This window comes from Aegilops tauschii, chromosome 4 (genome assembly GCF_002575655.3).
Source record: "Aegilops tauschii subsp. strangulata cultivar AL8/78 chromosome 4, Aet v6.0, whole genome shotgun sequence".
Taxonomy (NCBI): Eukaryota; Viridiplantae; Streptophyta; class Magnoliopsida; order Poales; family Poaceae; genus Aegilops; species Aegilops tauschii.
The window spans coordinates 238,179,399-238,203,111 of NC_053038.3; positions in this window are offsets into that span (position 1 = coordinate 238,179,399).

Genomic DNA, 23,713 nt, shown 5'->3' on the forward strand with positions numbered 1-23,713 from the left:
GTTAATCGCAGATTCGTGTCATTCTTGTTTTGCTTGCCATTTGCAAACCGTGCATCCGTTTCCGGAGATCTTTATATCGATTTCGACCGAAATCATCTCATCTTTCCAGTGGCATGCTTGGTTTGCCAAGTTACTGCCTTCTTCATCATTTTCCTTCCGGAGCACGCATATGCATCGCATATCATATCTCGCATATCATACATGTTTTGCAGCATGTTGCTTGTGCATTTCCCGTGATTGATTGTGGTTCCATTGCTTGTGTTCTTGTCTTGGGTAGAGCCGGGAGACGAGTTCGTGAACGAGGAACCTGTTGAGTACGCTTACGAGGATCAAGCTTTCGACAACTCTGAGAACCTTGCAGGCAAGATGACCATACCCTCGAAATCACTTCTATCTTTGCTTTGCTAGTTGTTCGCTCTATTGCCATGCTGCGCTACCTACCACTTGCTATATCATGCCTCCCATATTGCCATGTCAGCCCCTAACCATCCTTTCCTAGCAAACCGTTGTTTGGCTAAGTTACTGCTTTTGCTCAGCCCTTCTTATAGCGTTGCTAGTTGCAGGTGAAGTTGAAGTTGGTTCCATGTTGGAACATGGATATGTTGGGATATCACAATATCTCTTATTATATTAATGCATCTATATATTTGGTAAAGGGTGGAAGGCTCGGCCTTATGCCTGGTGTTTTGTTCCACTCTTGTCGCCCTAGTTTCCGTCATACCGGGATTATGTTCCTTGAGTTTGCGTTCCTTACGCGGTTGGGTGATTTATGGGACCCCCTTGACAGTTCGCCTTGAATAAAACTCCTCCAGCAAGGCCCAACTTTGGTTGTACCATTTGCCACCTAAGCCTTTTCCCCCGGGTTTTCGCGAGCCCGAGGGTCATCTTTATTTAAACCCCCGGGCCAGTGTTCCTCTGAGTGCTGGTCCAAACTAGAGCCACTTGCAGCGCCACCTTGGGGAAACTCGAGGATTGGTTTTAGTTGTACGTAGTGTTCATCCGGTGTGCCCTGAGAACGAGATATGTGTAGCTCCTATCGGGATTTGTCGGCACATTCAGGCGGCTTTGCTGGTCTTGTTTTACCATTGTCGAAATGTCTTGTAAACCGGGATTCCGAGACTAATCGGGTCTTTCCGGGAGATGGTTTATCCTTCGTTGACCGTGAGAGCTTATAATGGGCTAAGTTGGGACACCCCTGCAGGGTATTATCTTTCGAAAGCCGTGCCCACGGTTTTGAGGCAGATGGGAATTTGTTAATGTCCGGTGGTAGAGAACTTGTCACTTGATTTAATTAAAATACATCAACCGTGTCTGTAGCCGTGATGGTCTCTTCTCGGCGGAGTCCGGGAAGTGAACACGGTTCGGGTTATGTATGACGTAAGTAGGAGTTCAGGATCACTTCTTGGTCATTACTAGATGACGATCGTTCTGTTGTTTCTCTTCTCGCTCTCTTTTGCGTATGTTAGCCACCATATATGCTTAGTGCTTGTTGCAGCTCCACCTCATTACACCATCCTTTCCTATAAGCTTAAATAGTCTTGATCTCGCGGGTGTGAGATTGCTGAGTCCTCATGACTCACAGATTCTACCAAAACAGTTGCAGGTGCCGACGATGCTAGTGCAGATGACGCAATCGACCTGAAGTGGGAGTTCGATGAGGAACGTGGTCGTTACTATGTGTCTTTTCCTGATGATCAGTAGTGGAGCCCAGTTGGGACGTTCGGGGATCTAGCATTTGGGGTTATCTTATTTTCATTTGGATTTGACCGTAGTCGGTCTATGTGTGGATTTTGGATGATGTATGAATTATATTTATGTATTGTGTGAAGTGGCGATTGTAAGCCAACTCTCGTTATCCCATTCTTGTTCATTACATGGGATTGTGTGAAGATAACCCTTCTTGCAACAAAACCACAATGCGGTTATGCCTCTAAGTCGTGCCTCGACACGTGGGAGATATAGCCGCATCATGGACGTTACAGAAGACAATCCTGCATACACCGCTGATAGGTCGCCTGGGCACACTTGAGCCCAAAGGGCATAGACACATAACAGAAGGCTCCAAAAGGAGTTATGAAGGTTGTCTTTTCCTGGTCCTTAACTGCCATTTTGATCTGATGATAACCAGAATATGCATCCAGAAAGCTCAAACGCTCGCAACCCGCCGTAGCATCAATGATTTGATCAATACGCGGGAGAGCAAAAGGATCTGCCGGGTAAGCCTTGTTGAGATCAGTATAATCCACACACATACGCCAAGTGCCATTCTTCTTAAGTACTAGCACCGGATTAGCCAACCACTCAGGATGAAACACTTCGATGATAAACCCAGCCGCCAAGAGCCTGGCAACCTCTTCTCCAATAGCCTTGCGTCTTTCTTCATTGAACCAGCGATGAAATTGTTTGACCGGTTTATACTTGGGATCAACATTGAGAGTGTGCTCAGCGAGTTCTCTCGGTACACCTGGCATGTCAGAAGGCTTCCACGCAAAGATGTCCCGATTCTCACGGATGAACTCGATGAGCGCGCTTTCCTATTTCGGATACAAGTTAGCACTGATGCTAAACTGCTTGGATGAATCGCCAGGCACGAAGTCAACAAGCTTTGTCTCATCAGCCGATTTAAACTTCAGGGCCGGATCATGCTCTGTAGTTGGTTTCTTCAATGAAGTCATATCTGCCGGATCAACATTGTCTTTGTAAAACTTCAACTCTTCTGTTGCACAAACCGACTCTGCATAAGCCGCATCACCTTCTTCACACTCCAAAGCGATCTTGCGGCTCCCATGTACTGTTATAGTTCCCTTGTGACCCGGCATCTTGAGCTGCAGATAGACATAACAAGGCCGAACCATAAACTTAGCATAAGCCGGCCGTCCAAATAGGGCATGATACGGGCTTTTGATTTTCACCACTTCAAAGGTCAATGTTTCTGATCTCGAGTCATGCTCATCTCCGAAAGCCATCTCCAGAGCTATTTTACCAACAGGATATGCCGATTTACCAGGCACCACACCATGGAACACCGTATTGGACGGTTTAAGATTTTTATGTGTTAACCCCATGCGACGGAAGGTTTCGTAATAAAGGATATTGATACTACTCCCCCTATCCATGAGTACCTTAGTGAATTTATAACCTCCCACCTGAGGCGCCACCACCAATGCCAGATGACCCAGATTGTCCACCCGGGGTGGATGATCCTCTCTACTCCACACGATCGGCTGCTCAGACCAGCGCAAGTAATGGGGCACCGCCGGTTCAACGGAGTTCACTGCCCTCTTATGAAGCTTCTGATCACGCTTGCACAAGCTAGTGGTGAAGACATGATACTACCCACTATTCAGCTGCTTTGGGTTGCTCTGATAACCCGACTGCTGCTGTTGCTGCTGATTGCCCTGATGATTATAACCTCCTTGGTTGCCCTGATTGCCTTGATTGTTATGTCCATCCTGGTTACCATGGAAGCCTGAACCGGAATTACCTCCACCATAACCCGGCCCATGAGATCCGGGGCCTGAATCGCCGCCCGGTCCATGATCATACCGAAAGAGATCTGAATTTTTGAACTCCTGCATGATATAACAATCCTTCCAGAGGTGCGTGGATGGTGTCTCCTTCGTTCCGTGTTTCGGGCAAGGCTAGTTCAACAGATAAGACAGGCGGTCCGGGTTAGGACTTGGCCCTCCACCATGCTGGGGCGGTTTACCCTTATGCCACTGGCCTTTCTCATGTGTGTTGGTATTAGCCACAAAGTGTAAGCTATGATCCGCCTTACGCTTGCCACTGTTTCCATGACCCGCCAGATTATCCTGCTGCCCCTTGGCGTTGCCGCTCCTCTTTCCCTTCCCTGTCTTATCATCGTCGGGATCCTTGGTACTACCAGAGTCGGCATACTTCACCAGAGCGGCCATGAGAGTTCCCATGTCATTACAATGACGTTTGAGCCATCCCAACTTCAACTTCAGGGGTTCAAACCGGCAATTGCCTTCCAATGTTAAAACTGCGGTATCAGCGTTGATGCGGTCCGATGAATGCAAAATCTCCGAAACCCGGTGCACCCAACGGGTTGTTGATTCTCCTTCCTCCTGGACACAGGCAGCTAAGTCCACAATTGACATGGGCTGCTTGCATGTATCCTTGAAATTCTGGATAAACCGGGCCCTCAACTCGGCCCATGACCTAATAGAATTAGCCGGTAAGCTCTTCAGCCAAGTGCGGGCCGTCCCCTCTAGCATCATGGTGAAGTATTTAGCACACACCGCATCCTCCACATCCAGCATCTCCATTGCTATCTCATAGCTTTCGACCCATGTCTCAGGGGATAAATCGGCGGTGTAATTGGGCACTTTACGCGGGCCTTTGAAATCCTTGGGCAGACGCACGTTGCGCAGCGCTGGAAGTAACTCCTGGTTCCACCGATGTGGTTGGACGAACCAGAGTAAGTTGGCGGGCCTCGTGCTGTGCTGCTAACTTGGCCTCTCGACGAGCTCGGGCGTGATCCACCACATCCTGAGCATCACCGCCACCACCCGCCGGGTTATGGCCATGGGGCGGATCACGGTTTCGCGCATTGCTTGACACGGCCGGTTCATCCATACGCCTGCTGTAGCTCCGGCTTGGGCGGGGAGTAGAATGGATCCTCTCGCGACTATATGAGTAAGCATGCTGCTGAACCAAAGCTGTCTGAAGAAGCTCCCTAGCCCATCGCGTCTCGACTGCCACCGGAGACTTGCCTTCAATCGGGAGGGCCGCCAGCCGTGAAGTGGCAGCGACAATGTTGTCCATCGGGTTAGAGTAATGACCCGGTGGTGTTGGGATATGCTGTGTCACATTGTTGTTCTGACGAGGCAGATCTACCAAACATGGCTGGACCGGCGTCCCCGCTCCAGGTGCCTCCGCCCGGTTTACCACCGGTGGATTACTGGTCCCTGCTCCTGGGGTATTAAAGAGGTTCCTAGCTTCATAAACCGGCGGCAGGCGAGATCAGTACCTCCTCTTCAGGACATCGTTCGACGCACTCTGATCCAGCATAAGCCGGTAAGCCTGTGCATCCAATACGGCCCGTTCCGCAGCCATCCTGGTATCCTTAGCTGCCAAGTCGGCTTTGGACTGGGTGATCTGATCTTTCACCTTCGCGATTTCCGCATTATGTGCGTCTTGGTCCGCCGGGTTAACCTCCGCCATCAGCATTGCCAAAGCGTCAAATAAATCAAATAGAACCTGAGCCGGCGGTCGCACAGGGCCTCCTGCCCCGGCCGCTGTCGCTGCTGTTGATCCAGAAATCATCGCCGCTGCGGTCGAAGAGTGGACCGCTGGTTGTGTACCGGCCATGAAGATCGCAACCCAGTTTGGCAGATCAAAGGGGTCTGGAATACTGTCGCCATCGGAACAGCCCCCAATCCGGCCATCTTGCAACTGATACAACGACTCGGTCTCTCCGGTCGATGACTCGTTGCCGGAATAAACGACAGTTTCACCACCAGATTCTGATCTATCCTCAGATTCCCCTCCGTGGATGACTCCCACGAAGGCACGCTTCATGATAGTCTTAACCCGGGCAGGTCTCGCACGCTGAGCCGTTTCAACGAGGTCGGTGCAGATGTCCGACTCAGGGCCCGGTTCGCCGATCTTGCCAATGAAAACGTGTATGCTGCCGAAGGGGACCCGGTACCCGTACTCGATTGAGCCGGCCTCGGGGCCCCATCCTGCATCATCGATGTAGAGCTTGCCGCGATAACTCTTGGTCATCCGGCCCACAGCGTAGCCCTTGAGTCCTTCGAAGCTGCCCTCTAAGAACTCAAAACCATCGTGCGATAGCCCCACGGTGGGCGCCAACTGTCGTGGTTTTGTCACGACAGATGTCCAAGGGAAAGGACTTCGTCGTGGAGCCATCGCAACGTGTTAGCTTAAAGGGGTTAAAGCGGACAAGGGATGCAGAGAGTTTATACTGGTTCGGCCCCTTGCGGTGAAGGTCAAAGCCTATGATCCAGTTGTTGTGGGATTGCTTGGGTTTCGATGAACAGGGAGTGAATACGCTTTTCCTGAGTCTCGAGTTGTTGTCCGTTGTCATGAACCGCCACCGGGTCGTCCCCTTACATACACAAGTTGACGCCCGTCGGTTTACAGAATCCCGAGGCCGGCTCATAAACGTGTCCGGCTCGGTCTCTGCTCTTTCTATCTTACAACACAAGTTTACATATTAATGTCGGTCTATGTCTACAGGCCTTAAACCGGCTTTGGGCCCTGGGTCTTCATAAAGCGTCACCGTCCTTGTCTTCATGGGCTTCAGGTACAGTGAATCGTTATGGGGTTAACCTGGCCTTTCCCTGCCGGTTTACGCCCGGTAGTAATATCCCCAACACTTCCGCTTTCGGTCTACGAGGGTATGTGGACACACTCTCCCCGCTCATTTCTATGCATCACCTAGATGGATCTTGCGTGTGCATAGGATTTTTTTTGAAATTACTGTGTTCCCTAATAGTGGCATCCGAGCCAGGTCTATGCGTAGATGTTATATGCATGAGTAGAACACAAAGAGTTGTGGGGGATAATAGTCATACTGCTTACCAGCATGTCATACTTTGATTCAGCGGTATTGTTTTGACGCGGCTCAGACCGACATTACGCGTACGCTTACGCGAGACTGGTTCTACCGACGTGCTTCGCACACAGGTGGCTAGTGGGTGTCTGTTTCTCCAACTTTAGTTGAATCGAGTGTGACTACGCCCGGTCCTTGGTGAAGGTTAAAACAACAAACATGACAAAAAATCATTGTGGTTTTGATGCGTAGGTAAGAACGGTTCTTGCTAAGCCCGTAGCAGCCACGTAAAACTTGCAACAACAAAGGAGAGGACGTCCAACTTGTTTTTGCAGGGCATGTTGTGATGTGATATGGTCAAGACGTGATTATACAAATAGTTGTATGAGATGATCATGTTTTGTAACACAGTTATTGGCAACTGGCAGGAGCCATATGGTTGTCGCTTTATTGTATGAAATGCAATCGCCATGTAATTGCTTTACTTTATCACTAAGCAGTAGCGATAGTCGTGGAGGCAATAGTTGGCGAGTCGACAACGATGCTTCGATGGAGATCAAGGTGTCAAGCCGGTGACGATGGTGATCATGACGGTGCTTTGGAGATGGAGATCAAAGGCACAAGATGATGATGGCCATATCATATCACTTATATTGATTGCATGTGATGTTTATCCTTTATGCATCTTACTTTTCTTAGTATGGCGGTAGCATTATAAGATGATCTCTCACTAAATTTCAAGGTATAAGTGTTCTCCCTGAGTATGCACCGTTGCGACAGTTCGTCGTGCCGAGACACCACGTGATGATCGGGTGAGATAAGCTCAACGTTCACATACAATGGGTGCAAGCCAGTTTTGCACACGTGGAATACTCGGGTTAAACTTGACGAGCCTAGCATATGCAGATATGGCCTCGGAACACTGAGACCGAAAGGTCGAGCGTGAATCATATAGTAGATATCAACATAGTGATGTTCACCATTGAAAACTACTCCATCTCACGTGATGATCGGACATGGTTTAGTTGATATGGATCACGTGATCACTTAGATGATTAGAGGGATGTCTATCTAAGTGGGAGTTCTTAAGTAATATGATTAATTGAACTTTAATTTATAATGAACTTAGTCCTGATAGTATTTGCATAACTATGTTGTAGATCAATAGCTCGCGATGTAGCTCCCCGTTTATTTTTGATATGTTCCTAGAGAAAAACTATGTTGAAAGATGATAGTAGCAATGATGCGGACTAGGTCCGTGATATGAGGATTATCCTCATTGCTGCACAGAAGAATTATGTCCTTGATGCACTGCTAGGTGACAGACCTATTGCAGGAGCATATGCAGACGCTATGAATGTTTGGCAATCTCGGTAAGATAACTACTTGATAGTTTAGTGCGCCATGCTTTACAGCTTAGAACCAGGACTTCAAAAACTTTTTGAACACCACGGAGCATATAAGATGTTCCAAGAGCTGAAATTGGTATTTCAGACCCATGCCCGAGTCGAGAGGTATGAGACCTCTGACAAGTACTTTGCCTACAAGATGGAGGAGAATAGCTCAACCAGTGAGCATGTGCTCAGATTGTCCGAGCACTACAACCGTTTGAATCAAGTGGGAGTAAATCTTCTAGATAAAATAGTGATTGACAGAGTTCTCTAGTCACTATCACCAAGTTACTAGAACTTCATGATGAACTATAATATGCAAGGGATGACGAAAGCGATTCTCGAGCTCTTCGTGATGCTGAAATCAACGAAGGTAGAAATCAAGAAAAGAATCAAATGTTGATGGTTGACAAGACCACTAGTTTCAAGTAAAAGGGCAATGGAAAGAAAGGGAACTTCAAGAAGAATGGCAAGAAAGTTGCCACTTCCATGAAGAAGCCCAAAGCTAGACCCAAGCCTGAAACTGAGTGCTTCTACTACAAAGGAAATGGTCACTGGAAGTGGAACTTCCCTAGATACTTGGCGGATAAGAAGGATGGCAAAGTGAACAAAGGTATATTGGATGTATGTGTTATTGATGTGTACTTTACTAGTGTTTATATAAACCCCTCTGTATTTGATACTGGTTCAGTTGCTAAGAGTAGTAACTCGAAACGAGAATTTCAAAAATAAACATAGACTAGTTAAGGGTGAGGTGATGATGTGTGTTGGAAGTGATTCCAAGGTTAATAATATCACCATCGCACACTCCCTTTACCTTCGGGATTAGTGTTGAACCTAAAATAAATGTTATTTGGTGTTTGCGTTGAGCATGAATATGATTGGATCATGTTTATTGCAAAACGGTTATTAATTTAAGTCAAAGAATAATTATTGTTCTATTTACATGAATAAAACCTTCTATGGTCATACACTCAATATAAATGGTTTATTGAATCTCGATCGTAGTGATACACATATTCATAATATTAAAGCCAAAAGATTGAAAGTTAATAATGATAGTGCAAATTATTTGTGGCACTTCCGTTTAGGTCATATTGGTGTAAAGCGCATGAAGAAACGCCATGCTGATGGGCTTTTGGAATCACTTGATGCTTGCGAACCATGCCTCATGGGCAAGATGACTTAGACTCCGTTCTCCGGAACAATGGAGCAAGCAACTGACTTATAGGAAATAATACATACTGATGTATGCGGTCCGATGAGTGTTGAGGCTCACGGCGGGTATCATTATTTTCCGACCTTCACAGATGATTTGAGCAGATATGGGGATATCTACTTGATGAAACATAAGTCTAAAACATTTGAAAAGTTCAAAGAATTTTAGAGTGAAGTAGAAAATCATTGTAACAAGAAAATAAAAGTTTCTATGATCTGATCGCGGAGACGAATATTTGAGTTACGAGTTTGGTCTTCATTTGAAACAATGTGGAATAGTTTCGCAACTCACGCCACCTAGAACACCACAACATAATGGTGTCCGAACGTCACAACCGTACTTTATTAGATATGGTGCGATTTATGATGTCTCTTACCGATTTACCACTATCGTTTTGGGGTTATGCATTAGAGACAACTGCATTCACGTTAAGTAGGGCATCATCTAAATCCCTTGAGATGACACCATATGAACTGTGGTTTAGCAAGAAACCTAAGCTGTCTCTTTTTAAAGTTTGGGGCTGTGATGCTTATGTCAAAAAGTTTCAACCTGATAAGCTCGAACCCAAATCGGAGAAGTGCGTCTTCATAGGATACCCAAAAGAAACTGTTGGGTACACCTTCTATCATAGATCCGAAGGCAAGATCTTTGTTGCTAAGAGTGGATCCTTTCTAGAGAAAGAGTTTCTCTAGAAAGAAGTGAGTGGGAGGAAAGTAGAACATGATGAGGTAATTGTACCTGCTCCCTTACTGGAAAGTAGTTCATCACAGAAATCAGTTCAAGTGACTCCTACACCAATTAGTGAGGAAGCTAATGATGATGATCAATGAAACTTCTGATCAAGTTACTACCAAACCTCGTAGGTCAACCAGAGTAAGATCCGCACTAGAGTGGTACGGTAATCCTGTTCTGGAGGTCATGTTACTTGACCATGACAAACCTACGAACTATGCGGAAGCAATGATGAGCCCAGATTCCGCGAAATGGCTTAAGGCCATAAATCTGAGATAGAATCCATGTATGAGAACAAAGTGTGGACTTTGGTGGACTTGCGCGATGATCGGCAAGCCATTGAGAACAAATGGATCTTCAAGAGGAAGACGGACGCTGATAGTTGTGTTACTATCTACAAAGCTCGAATTGTTGCAAAAAGGTTTCGACAAGTTCAAGGTGTTGACTACGATAAGATTTTCTCACTTGTAGCGATGCTTAAGTCTGTCCGAATCATGTTAGCAATTGCCACATTTTATGAAATCTGGCAAATGGATGTCAAAACTACATTCCTTAATGGATTTCTTAAATAAGAGTTGTATATGATACAAACAGAAGGTTTTGTCAATCCTAAAGGTGCTAACGAAATGTGCAAGCTCCAGCGATCCATCTATGGACTGGTGCAAGCATCTCGGAGTTGGAATATACGCTTTGATAAGTTGATCAAAGCATATAGTTTTATACAGACTTGCGGTGAAGCCTGTATTTACAAGAAAGTGAGTGGGAGCACTACAGCCTTTCTGATAAGTATATGTCAATGACATATTGTTGATCGGAAATGATGTAGAATTTTCTGGAAAGCATAAAGTAGTGTTTGAAAGGAGTTTTTCAAAGAAAGACCACGATGACCCTGCTTACATATTGGGCATCAAGATCTATAGAGATAGATCAAGACGCTTGATAAGATTTTTCAATGAGTACATACCTTGATAAGATTTTTGAAGTAGTTCAAAATGGAACATTCAAAGAAGGAGTTCTTGCCTGTATTGCAAGGTGTAAAGTTGAGTAAGACTCAAAACATGACCACGACAGAAAATAGAAAGAGAATGAAAGTCATTCCCTATGCCTCAGCCATAGGTTCTATAAAGAATGCTATACTGTGTACCAAAACTTTTGTGTACCTTGCCATGAGTTTGGCAAGGGGGTACGATATTGATCCAGGAGTGGATCACTTGACAGCGGTCAAAATTATCCTTAGAAGACTAAGGAGATATTTCTCAGTTATGGAGGTGATAAAGAGTTTGTCATAAATAGTTACGCCGATGCAAGCATTTACACCGAACCGGATGACTCTGAGTCTCAATCTGGATACATTTTGAAAGTGGGAGCAATTAGCTAGAGTAGCTCCATGTAGAGCATTGTAGACATAGAAAATTTGCAAAATACATATGGCTCTGAATGTGACAGACCCATTGACTAAGCTTCTCTCACAAGCAAAACATGATCACACCTTAGTACTCTTGGGGTGTTAATCACATAGCGATGTGAACTAGATTATTGACTCTAGTAAAACCCTTTGGGTATTAGTCACATGACAATGTGAACTAATCACATGGTGATGTGAACTATTGGTGTTAAAACACATGGCGATGTGAACTAGATTATTGACTCTAGTGCAAGTGGGAGACTGAAGAAAATATGCCCTAGAGGCAATAATAAAGTTGTTTAATTTTCCTTATATCATGATAAACGTTTATTATTCATGCTAGAATTGTATTAACCGGAAACTTAGTACATGTGTGAATACATAGACAAAATAGAGTGTCCCTAGTATGCCTCTACTTGACTAGCTCGTTAATCAAAGATGGTTATGTTTCCTGACCATAGATATGTGTTGTCATTTGATGAATGGGATCACATCATTAGAGAATGATGTGATGGACAAGACCCATCCGTTAGCTTAGCATTATGATCGTTGAGTTTTATTGCTATTGATTTCCTCATGACTTATACATGTTCCTCTGACTATGAGATTATGCAACTCCCGAATACCGGAGGAACACCTTTTGTGCTATCAAACGTCACAACATAACTGGGTGATTATATAGATGCTCTATAGGTGTCCCCGAAGGTGTTTGTTGGGTTGGCATAGACCGAGATTAGGATTTTTCACTCTGTGTATCGGAGAGGTATCTCTGGGCCCTCTCGGTAATGCACATCACTATAAGCCTTGCAAGCAATGTGACTAATGAGTTAGTTGTGGGATGAAGCATTACGGAACGAGTAAAGAGACTTGCTAGTAACAAGTTTGAACTAGGTATGATGATACCGACGATCGAATCTTGGGCAAGTAACATACCGATGACAAAGGGAACAACGTATGTTGTTATGCGGTTTGACCGATAAAGATCTTTGTAGAATATGTAGGAACCAATATGAGCATCCAGGTTCCGCTATTGTTTATTGACTGGAGATGTGTCTCGGTCGTGTCTACATAGTTCTCGAACCCGTAGGGTCCGCACGCTTAACGTTCGATGACGATTTGTATTATGAGTTATGTGATTTGATGTACCGAAGGTTGTTCGGAGTCCCGGATAAGATCACGGACATGACGAGGAGTCTTGAAATGGTCGAGTCATAAAGATCAATATATTGGAAGGCTATATTCGGACATCGTAAAGGTTCCGAGTGATTCAGGTATTTTTCGGAGTACCGGGGAGTTACGGGAATTCACCGGGAGAAGTAATGGGCCTTATTGGGCTTTAGTGGAGAGAGGGGAGAAGGGCCAATAGGTGGAGTGCACCTCCCCCCTGCCCAAACCGAATTGGACAAGGGGCGGGGCCGCAGCCCCTCCCTTTCCTTCTCCCTCTCCCTCTCTTTCCTTCTCTCCTACTCCGAATAGGAAAGGGAATCCTACTAGGACTTGGGAGTCCTAGTAGGACTCCCTATGCTTGGCGCACCTCCTAGGCCGGCCACCTCCTCCCTCCCTCCTTTATATACGGGGGAGGGGAGAACCCCAAAGGATTCACACTTCAATGGGAGGATTATATTTAAACCACTTCTCCTTAGGGAGATCAACATGAGTAGCAAAGGATTCACAGAAAGAACTTACTATCTCAGAGTCAAGTCCATATTTAGTGCTAAATTCACGGATAACATCGGTATCCATAAAAGATTTAACACAATCAAACTTAGGTGTTATACCTGACTCCTTACCTTTGTCGAGGTCCCAATATTCATAGTTTCGTTTAATTCTTTCCAATAAATCCCATTTGAATTCAATAGTCTTCATCATAAAAGAGCCTGTACAAGAAGTATCAAGCATGGAGCGATTATTGAGAGAAAGCCGAGCATAAATTTTTTGAATAATAATTTCTCTTGAGAGCTCATGATTGGGGCATGAATATAACATTGACTTAAGCCTCCCCCAAGCTTGAGCGATGCTTTCTCCTTCGCGAGGCCAAAAATTATATATATAATTACGATCACGATGAACAAGATGCATAGGCTAAAACTTCTGATGAAATTCCAATTTCAATCGGTTGTAGTTCCATGATCCCATATCATCACATAGCCTAAACCATGTCAATGCCTTTCCCTTCAAAGATAAAGGGAAGACCTTCTTCTTGATAACATCCTTGGGCATACCTGCAAGCTTAAATAATCCACAAACTTCATCCACATAGATTAGGTGCAAATCGGGATGTAATGTTCCATCTCCTGTAAAAGGATTAGCTAGCAGTTTCTCTATCATACCCGAAGGAATTTCAAAGTAAACATTTTCAGTAGGTTCAGTAGGTTGAGGAGCAACTCTTTGCTCGACTGGTCGGGGTGAAGATACCCCCAACAAGCCCCTCAAAGGATTACTTTCCATAGTAACAAGTGACAGTAAATTTCAGCACACTATATAAATTTTTCCTTACCAAATTCCACCTACCAAAGGCGCTTCACTCCTCGGAAACGGTGCCAGAAAAGAGTCTTGATGACCCACAAGTGTAGGGGATATATCGTAGCCTTTTTGATAATTAAGAGTGTCGAACCCAACGAGGAGCAGAAGGAAATGATTAGCAGTTTTCAGCAAGGTATTCTCTGCAAGCACTGAAATTTTCGGTAACAGATAGTGTTGTGATAAGGTAATATGTAACGGGTAACGAGTAATAAAAGAAAATAAGGTGCAGCAAGATGGCCCAATCCTTTTTGTAGCAAAGGACAAGCCTGGACAAACTCTTATATAGAGAAAAGCGCTCCCGATGACACATGGGAATTATCGTCAGGCTAGTTTTCATCACGCTCATATGATTCGCGCTCGTTACTTTGATAATTTGGTATGTGGGTGGACCGGTGCTTGGGTGCTGTCCTTCTTTGGACAAGCATCCCACTTATGATTAACCCCTATTGCAAGCATCCGCAAATACAAAAGAAGTATTAAGGTAAACCTAACCATAGCACGAAACATATGGATCCAAATCAGCCCCTTACGAAGCACCTCATAAACTAGGGTTTAAGCTTCTGTCACTCTAGCAACCCATCATCTAATTATTACTTCCCAATGCCTTCCTCTAGGCCCAAATAATGGTGAAGTGTCATGTAGTTGACGTTCACATAACACCACTAGAGGAAAGACAACATACATCTCATCAAAATATCGAACGAATACCAAATTCACATGACTACTTATAGCAAGACTTTTCCCATGTCGTCAGGAACAAATGTAACTACTCACAAATCATATTCATGTTCATAATCAGAGGGGTGTTAATATGCATAAAGGATCTGAACATATGATCTTCCACCAAATAAACCAATTAGCATCAACTACAAGGAGTAATCAACACTACTTGCAATCCACAGGTACCAATCTGAGGTTTTGGGACAAAGATTGGATACAAGAGATGAACTAGGGTTTTAGAGGAGATGGTGCTGGTGAAGATGTTGATGGAGATTGACCCCCTCCCGATGAGAGGATCGTTGGTGATGACGATGGCGATGATTTCCCCCTCCCGGAGGGATGTTTCCCCGGCAGAACAGCTCCGCCGGAGCCCTAGATTGGTTCCGCCAAGGTTTCGCCTCGTGGTGGCGGTGTTTTGTCCCGAAAGCTTGCTTCTGATTTTTTCCAGGGTAAAAGACTTCATATAGCAGAAGATGGGCACCAGAGGCCTGCCAGGGGGCCCACGAGGCAGACGTGCGGCCCCCCGGCGTGACCCACCGCGTCGGGCGCCCGCGCGAGAAGAAGGAAGCTGCCAAGAAGTTCCTCGGCCGCAGGAGAACGCTCCCGCGCTCCCAACACCACTACGACAAGACCGTGCGCCGACTACAGCGGCGGTGCGCGGGCATCAAGGGTAGGCTCCGCATCAGCAAAGGGTCCCGGTGGCCACTGCAGGCTGTTGCGCCTTCACTCCTGAGCTGCGTAGCATCGCCTGGCCGGTCAAGTTCAAGCCGGACCTGCCTCCTCGCTACGACGGCAGCCCTGACCCCGCGGAGTTCCTGCAGCTCTATGAGCTGAGCATCGAGGCGGCCAACAGCGACGAAAAAGTCATGGCGAACTGGTTCCCCATGGCTCTCAAGGATGGCGCTCGCTCGTAGCTCCTGAACCTGCCCCGGGCTCGATCTCCTCCTGGAACGAGATGCGCGACCGCTTCGTCGCCAACTTCCAGGGCACTCGCGACCGCCCTCCGGGCGCTGGTGACCTGCGCCGCATCAAGCAGCAGCCAGGAGAGACCCTGCAAAAGTACATCCAACGCTTCAACAACGTTCGCCTCAAGATCCCCAATGTGACAGACTAGGCCATTATCTCCGCGTTTTCTGATGGCGTCCGCAACATCAAGATGAAGGAGGCGCTCGCCATCCACGAGGAGCTGTGCACGACCTTGGAGCTGTTCAACCTGGTGACTAAGTGCGCGAGAGCTGAGGAACGGCGCCTTTCCCTCCTCGAGCTCCCGGCTGCTGACCCCGAGGAGAAGAAGGCCAAGGCCAAAGACGTGAAGCACAAAGGAGTGGCCGTGCTCGCAGCGGAGCCGTACACGAAGCGCGGCCTGGACCTTCCCGAGTCGTCCAAGAGCAGCCGCCCGTTCTGCGCCTTCCACAACGTACACAGCCCCAACACTAACGACTGTCAAGAGCTCAGGGCCATTCGAGATGGACGCCTCGAGCGCAACATACAGGGCTACGGCCGAGGAGGAGGACATGGCGGAGGACGCTGGGACGACCGTGGCCCCCGCCAGGAGTGGCGCGACCGGCCTCGTGAGGACCGCTGGCAGGACCAGCCTCGGGAGGGCGCATGGAGGGATCAGCCTTGCAAGGACCGCCCCCAGGGCAACGCTGGCCTTCCTCCGCTGCCGCCACCACCAAGAAGGAACGACGACCACCATCAGGACGAGGGGCTGGGGGCTTCCAAGAGCCGCGTGCTATCACCTGCATCTTGGGCGGAGCTCAGGCCCCAGTGTCTTAGCGTATCTTCAAGCACTTTGCTCGCGAGGTGAACGCAGTCCTTCCCAGGCTCGAGGCCACGCGCCCGCTCAGGTGGTCCAAGTGCGCCATCACTTTTAGCTCAGCAGACCAACTCAAGTGCGCGGCCACCGCTTGCGCCCTCCCGATGCTCTGCTCACCCGTCATCAGCAACGTGCAAGTCACCAAGACCCTCATCGATGGCGGCGCAGGGCTCAACGTCCTGTCCATCGAGACATTCGACAGCCTCCAAGTGCCATACGAGCTTTAGCTTACCAAGCCCTTCTCAGGAGTAACCGATGGCTCCACCACCTCGATAGGGCAGGTCCGCCTCCCTGTCACTTTCGGACAGCGCGACAACTACCGCACCGAGCTCATCGACTTCGATGTCGCCCACATCCATCTGCCGTACAACGCCATCCTCGGGTATCCAGCCCTGGCCAAGTTCATGGCAGTGACACACCACGGCTACAACGTCCTCAAGATGCCAGGAAGCGGCGGGATCATCACAGTCCCCTGTGAAGAAAGAGATGTGGTGTGCTCCCTCGAGCGCGCCTTCCAAGAAGCATCAATCGAAGACCCCGACAACAATGCGGTGCAGTACCTTCCTGAGGCTATCCCCAAGAAGAAGAAGAAGCTACTCCACACAGGGCCTCAGGGGAGCGGCGTCTCAAGTGGTGCCACGTCAGGATCGGCGCCCGTGCCTGGGGCGCCTCCCTCCCTCCCATAGGAAGGCGCGCGCGGCACCCTCCTCGGGCAGGGCTCGGGGGCTCTCTTCTGGAGGGCCTCAGACCTTGCCAACATCACGTGGGAGGCGCTCGGGCACCACGTGGAGGCGTGCTTCGGAGCACATTTCCCTCAAGAGGACACCAGACGAGGAGCGCCTGGGGCTCAGGAGTTCATCACCAAGGTCACATAGGAGCTGCAGGATGCAAGGGCCATGCGCGGCGACCGCCGCCCACCTGGCGCGGCTCCCCATCCAGGCAAGGATGGCGGGCTACGCGTCTGCATCGACATCCTAGGGCTCAACAGAGCCGCATCTCAGGAGCTTTTCTGGCCTTCGCGCATGGGACGTTGCGAGGGCCCGCCTCACAGCTACGTTCGCATGCCATTTGGCCTGCCGAGCGTGGCGTCCACCTTCCAGTGCAACCTGCGTTGCATCCTGGCGGCTCAGGAGGCCGGGCATCATGCAGTCCTGGTGGAGATTGAGACTATCCTCAAGGAACCGCCTGGACCCTCAGAGCCTCCCGAGGCTCAGGGCCCCAGTGGCTCATGAGGAACAACCCTTTCGCCACACATCTTCAGCTGCCCCAACACCCCTTCGGAAACAAAACCAGGTGACATTTTCCAAGTTTATTTAGCTCGGAGCGCCCCTCGGGCTGCATCATTCCCAGGCCGCATGGGCCTGTCCCTGCGGCATGTATCCTTTTACGTCTTAGCTTACATTGCTGGGGGCACCCCTCGGGCTGCATCATCCCCAAGCCGCTTGGGTCTAGCCTAGTGGCATGTATCGTTCTTGAGTTTACCTAAGCTAGTCTGCTTTTTCATGCACAATCTATCGATGGTTATCACCTGTTTGATTGCCACCCACCGTGGGAGCCGCGCGACGATCGTCTTTCTTGAGGATCCTTCGCATAAGGAGGCTAGGCACGGCGTCTGTGCTCGGGCCCGTCCCTGCAGCGTCAATAAATCCAACGGCTGAGCTCTGTCTGGCAGGCCGGCCCCGTTCACGTCACCTCCTGGGGTCGTTAGTGCTTGGCCTTCTCATGCGATAACCTCGGGAGATTCGTTCGGCGCAGGTTGTATAACCATCTCGCAGGATCACCGCAGTCATCAAGAACCAAGACCAGGCGCAACCCGCCTTGAGGTAGGGCCTCGTGAGTCCCGCGCTGGCTCACGATTGCTCAGACACACCTTGTCTAGCCCTGCCGTGCAAGCCACATGTCAGGGCGGGGCTGTACACGCCCTGGGGGCTCTCCGCAGTAGGGAGTCCCCTCCCACGTACCAGTGGAAGCACCATGCTCCGCGCTGGCCGTCGACAGTGCCGAGGAGCAGCTATGCCCGTGCAAGTGTGGAAGCGCTATGCTCTGCGCTGGTGATAAACAACTGAGGGCGGCCTCACGGCCATATCAACCTCAGGGAGCCCTTGAGCTTAGTGTCTGGCCTCATCGCAACACCTCCCCTCAGGAGAGTCGTGCGAGGGGGCTGGGCACGGGGGCTGCGCTCGGGTCACGCCCAAGCGTACGCCTCCCAGCCAGCCCCCCCCGACCTGGTCGTCGCACGCCCCTCCCGAGCCGAGCCTCGACGAGGGCAAAGGTAGGAATGTCGTTTGAGCGTCAAGGGGGATTCCTGAGCATCGCGACTCAGGAGCCTAACTAGCCAGGTAACCCCTCACTCCTTGGTCTCGTCCTGGTGATCCGGATGACCCAATGGTGGTTGAGGTATGCGCGGGGTCGGGCCCTGACGGCGTACAACACTAGACCTACCCCTGCATCTCCTTTCCATAAGCTGTTTGCGCATCAAGGGGGACTCCTGAGCATCGCGACTCAGGAGCCTAACTGGCCACATAGCCCCTCACTCCTTGGTCTCGTCCTGGTGAGCCGGATGACCCAACGGCGGCTGAGGTATGCGCGGGGTCCGGCTCTGCCGATGTGGAACGTAAAGCAAATTGGAAGGAAATCGCAAAATCTCAAAGAAAATATTACAAAACATATTGTTCTCCAATACCAGACACAAGTTTAAACGCCTCCACGAGGCACGGTACATGTTGCAGGAGTTTAAACAGGAAAAGAGCCGCAAGCAAGTCATCCCTGGACACCGCCGTCGCCCGCAAGGGATGCTCCTTCCTTGGTGTCGTCTCCTTCACCTGCACCGCCTGCTGGAGTGGTGAGATCAGTAGCACCGCCAGTCGAAGGCGCGGGAGCGAAGGCGCAGAACTTCTCCAGTAGGGCCTCCACCTGGCTCTTCACGGCTGCGGCAGCGGCTGCGCAGTGCTCGTCGTCCACAGGCTCCAGTAGCTCGTCAAGGCGGGCGGCGGGATAGAGAAGATGGAGGTGGTTGAAGACGCGCGTCAACGCGGCTGAGGGAAGAACGCGGGCTTCCCCCTCTGCCATGGGGCCGATACCGCTCACGACGTCCTCAAGCGCACCAACCAAATAAGGAAGCGGCTGGGCGGGGCCCTCGTTGCTGGCGGCCAGCGGCTCCTCCAAGCCCTTCTCGTAGAGCGACCGCAGCGCCGTTCGAGACCTCACCTCGAGGAGCTTGAAGGCCTCGCGGTCCTCAGCCAGGACCTTCGCCTTGGCGTCAAGATCAGCCTTCCCCGCCTCCACCTTCTGCTCTAGCTTCTTCATCCAGCTGCATTCCGCGGCCTGCGCTTTCGCCAACTCCTCCAGCTCGGCGTCGCGACCCTTGATGGCGTCCTCCCGGGCCTTCATCTTCTCCTCCTCCGCCTTGCGGCTACGGGCTTCTTCCGCACGCTCGTTGCGCAGGGTCTTCAGCTCGGCCTCCAGCACCCGGCAGCGATCCTGGGCGGCCTCGACATCCTTCAGCGCCACCTCGCGAGCTGCCGCTGCTTGGGCGGCGGCCTGCTTCTCCTTCTTGGAGGTCGCCGCGGCCTGGCTCAGCACCGCCCGAACGGACATGTCAGAATGAAGCCAGCCATAGACCAGCTCCAGGCGCCCAGCTACCAGGTGGGGGTCGGCACCCTGAAGATCTTCTTGCAGCCGGGTCATCTCAGAAAGAGCGCCCTCCAAGATGTCAAGGGAGGAGGAAGGACCTGGAATCAGCGATGCAGCAGGAGGAGGAGGAGGAGGCGACGTCATCACCATGGCTTGGGAGGACGGAGGCTCCTGAGCTTTGGGGATCTCGGCGACAGGGCCAGGCGCTGGCACATCCGGAGCCAGCGGGGCCACGGGGGCTGCCTCCTCCCGAGGATGCTCTCCCAAGCCTCGCTAGGTCGATCGAGCCGGAGAAGTGCGATCGCTGACGCTGCCCTTCTCCACAGAGGGAGACGCGGCCGCGGCAGACAAATCAGTCCCGAGCAGCACCACCGCTTCCTCTTTCCTCTTCTTCGCCGCGGGCATCGGCCTAATTGCACAACGGAGAAGCGTCAAGGTCAAGCAGCAGAAGCAAGAACAAAGCAGGACAAGAACACTTACTGGTCTACACTTTGTAGTCCCTCCGCTTTGTAAGCTTGAAGCCGGAGAGCCTTGCAGCCTTAGGCGCAAACGCGCGGGCTCCAAGAGCGGAAGAAGGGGCAGCAGACGGACCAGAAGCAGCCCCAGGCGGAGTCACAGCAGGGGGTCATCTCGGGAGATCAACGCCGACTTGCCCCTTGTCGGAACCAAGGGTGGCTCCTCTCTCTCCGGGAGGACGCCGGCCTCGTCATCGTCATCAGGAAGGGTGAGGAGGATGTCAGCCTTGCGCAAGGGGGAGGTCTCCCCCATCCCCTCGGGAGTCGCCTCCGAGTCGCGCTCCTGCTCTTCCCCCTCCTTGCGGGAATTGCCAGAAGACAAGCCCACCGGCGCCGTCGCCTCCGGAACCACAAGGGGCGCCGGCGGCACCAGGCCGCGTTCGTCGAAGGTGGGCATGGCGGCCACAACCTGCGCCCCGTCCGTGCGAAGGAACAAGGGAGTGATGGCACTCGGCGGGTACTCCTGGACATCCCGACCAAGAGGCGGAGAGCCACGACCAGCTCCTCATCAGCCAAGGCCCCCGGACTCAGGCAAAGCTTGTCTTCTTTGCCCCCAAGCGTCCACAAGGGGCGCGAGCGCGCCTGGAGCGGAGCCACCCGCAGCATCAGGAACTCCCTCAGGAGCATGGCCCCCGTCAACTTTGGCGCCTTCGTGTTGCCCGGCTTTAGGTCGGCAGTCATCTTCTCCAGCACCGACGTCGCCCGGTCATCAGTAAGCTTCGCGCGTTACCACCCCTCGTCAGACTAGGGCATCTCCGTCGGTAGCCTCAACCGGGGATGGACACACTTGGCATCCACCATGACCCACTTGCTCCTGAAGCCATCGGCCTTTTTACTAGCCTTGGTGATCGCGTTGGCCTTGCCGGCCACGACGAAGTTGGCACACCCTGAGGTGTGGCCGCCATTGATCCGGAGGAAGAAGAAGTGGCACAGCAGAGCCACGGACGGCATCACGCCGACGTACGCCTCGCAGTAGAAGGCGAAGATCGACAAGAGAAGAACGGAGTTGGGATGGAGATGGAGAGCTTGCAACCTTTAATGGCGGAGGACGGCATAGAAGAAGTCGGAGAAGGGGGGAACCAGGCCCGCGACGACGCTGCTCATAAAGAAGGGGTAGAAGGTGCTATTCGAAGCCTCCGGCTCGGCGGAGCCAGCCCGGAGGTCGGTCTTCCCCTTCTCGTTGCTCTCCCCCGCCGTCAGCAGGCGCGTGGCGGCGAGGTTCTTCTCCGAGACGTTGGGCGTGTCTAGAGCCAGCTCGTACCAAGCAGGCAACACAGCAGCCTTGGCCTTTCAGCGCGCCATTGGTCGAAAGCTCGGAAGGGGATTGAAGCAGATCTAGAGATTTCAGAAGCAAGGAGCGAGAAAGGGGATCTGGAGCAAGGCTAAGGAAAGCAATGAAGGCAAGCGTTGCCCGCGCCAGCCTTTTGTCAGATGGGCAGTTGTCGAGGCAGCGTGGGGAAGCGAAGACGCCCACGTCCAATCAATCGCCATGCGTCAACCAAGGCCGCAGGCTGTTGGGGCCCGCGGCGCTTCGCACTTGCCCTTTTGCTTCGCCTCGATGCCAAGTTCGAGCGTGCCTTGGGCCCGAGGGCTACTGTCGGCGTCCTGGGAACGGGGTTCCCTAGACTTGCCTGCCAGCGGCCCATGGCGTGGCTCCACCAGCGGCCCGCGGCCCATATTCACCGGCAAACACTCAAGACCCTCACAAGGGGCCAAGCCTCGCGAGGCGGCCGACACAAGACCTCCTCGGGAGCGACCTCATAGGCTGGCTCGCGAGGGGCGGAGAGATGAAGGCAAGGGACACCTCACGAGGTTCCTGTGACGCAAGCCATGACGACCGGAGCCAGGCGGGTGCCAGGCGAGTGCCAGCGCGCAGTGTCCTTGTTTCCTCTTTGGTGCTAAAGGGGCAAGCGCAGGCGAGGAGTCCCGAGGCATCAGGCAAAGGTTTCCATATCAGTGCAATGAGACCAGGACCAGCAGGACGGCAAGACGAAGGTCACCGTGGAGCTCAAGGCGGCGTCATCACCAAAGCCTTTGGCAGGCGAAGACGACCTTTAGTCAGGATAACTCATACTAGTTGTCTCCCTTTGAATTTGCCTGTTGTTGGATCCCTTCCGCTCAATATTTGGAGAGAGGACCAGGGCCTCTATAAATAGGACTAGCCACCACCGTAGGAGGCAACTGATTCGGATCATCCTCACCCACACAAGTCCACCGAGCACAAGAACACGTCTCCTCAGGAGGCTATTCTTCCCTTGTACTGTTCATCATCAGCCCAAGAGGCAATCCACCACACCACACTGGAGTAGGGTATTACACCACAATGGTGGCCCGAACCAGTATAAACCTCATGTCTCTTGTGTTGCGGGTTCATCGAGCTAAGCTTTGAGATCGCGGTGAGGCTGAGGGCGTCATTAGGTAGGGAGAGATTGTCGTGCGCACCCCAGTGTTTGAAACTCAAGGGTTTTGCCGGAACCCGAAATCCGACAGTATCCTGTAGGATGCATCCAATCTGGTTGTCGTAGCATGCTAGAACTTCCTGCAGCTATATAGGCTCAAACAAGCCCGCGTGCACCTTCTTGACCACCGGTCTTCCAGTGCCGAGCTGATTTGGGCATCGGGACCTCTTCTTCTTCTCTCCTTTAGTGCCACCTTTCGTGGTCTGGTTGCCACTATCAGTTACGGTCTCCATGCCGGTGTCAGTGGCGGTCTCGACGTCGGTGTCGCTGCCGGTGCTAGTAGTTCAATCCTCCGTTATGAGAAGGGGGGCCCTGCAACCCTTCTTCTTCTTGACTAGCCAAAAAGTCTAGGAAATGGTGTGCATTCTTGAGGTAGGCATAAATAGAACCCCTAACCTCGTCGTTATTCGCCATGTTTCCTACAGTTTAGTCTGCTCGTTTAATTCTGAAACTATAATTAAATGAATACTAACATAAAAATTGTCCTATGTTTGTCGGAATACCGTTTCATTCCCGTCCTAGCAAATCCTGGGCACTCAATATGTCCTACTTTCAGCACAAGTCATGTCGAAATTGAAGGGAAATTTCGGCATGACCTTTGCTAAAAAAGTGGACAAATCGAGCGTCTGAAATTTCTCGGAACAGAAATGAATCAACATTTCCAGCAAAACATAGGCCACTCGAAATCAGATTCTCTGCAAATATATGTGGCACCAGCACTATGTAATGTGCCAACACAATAAGTACACAAAAATT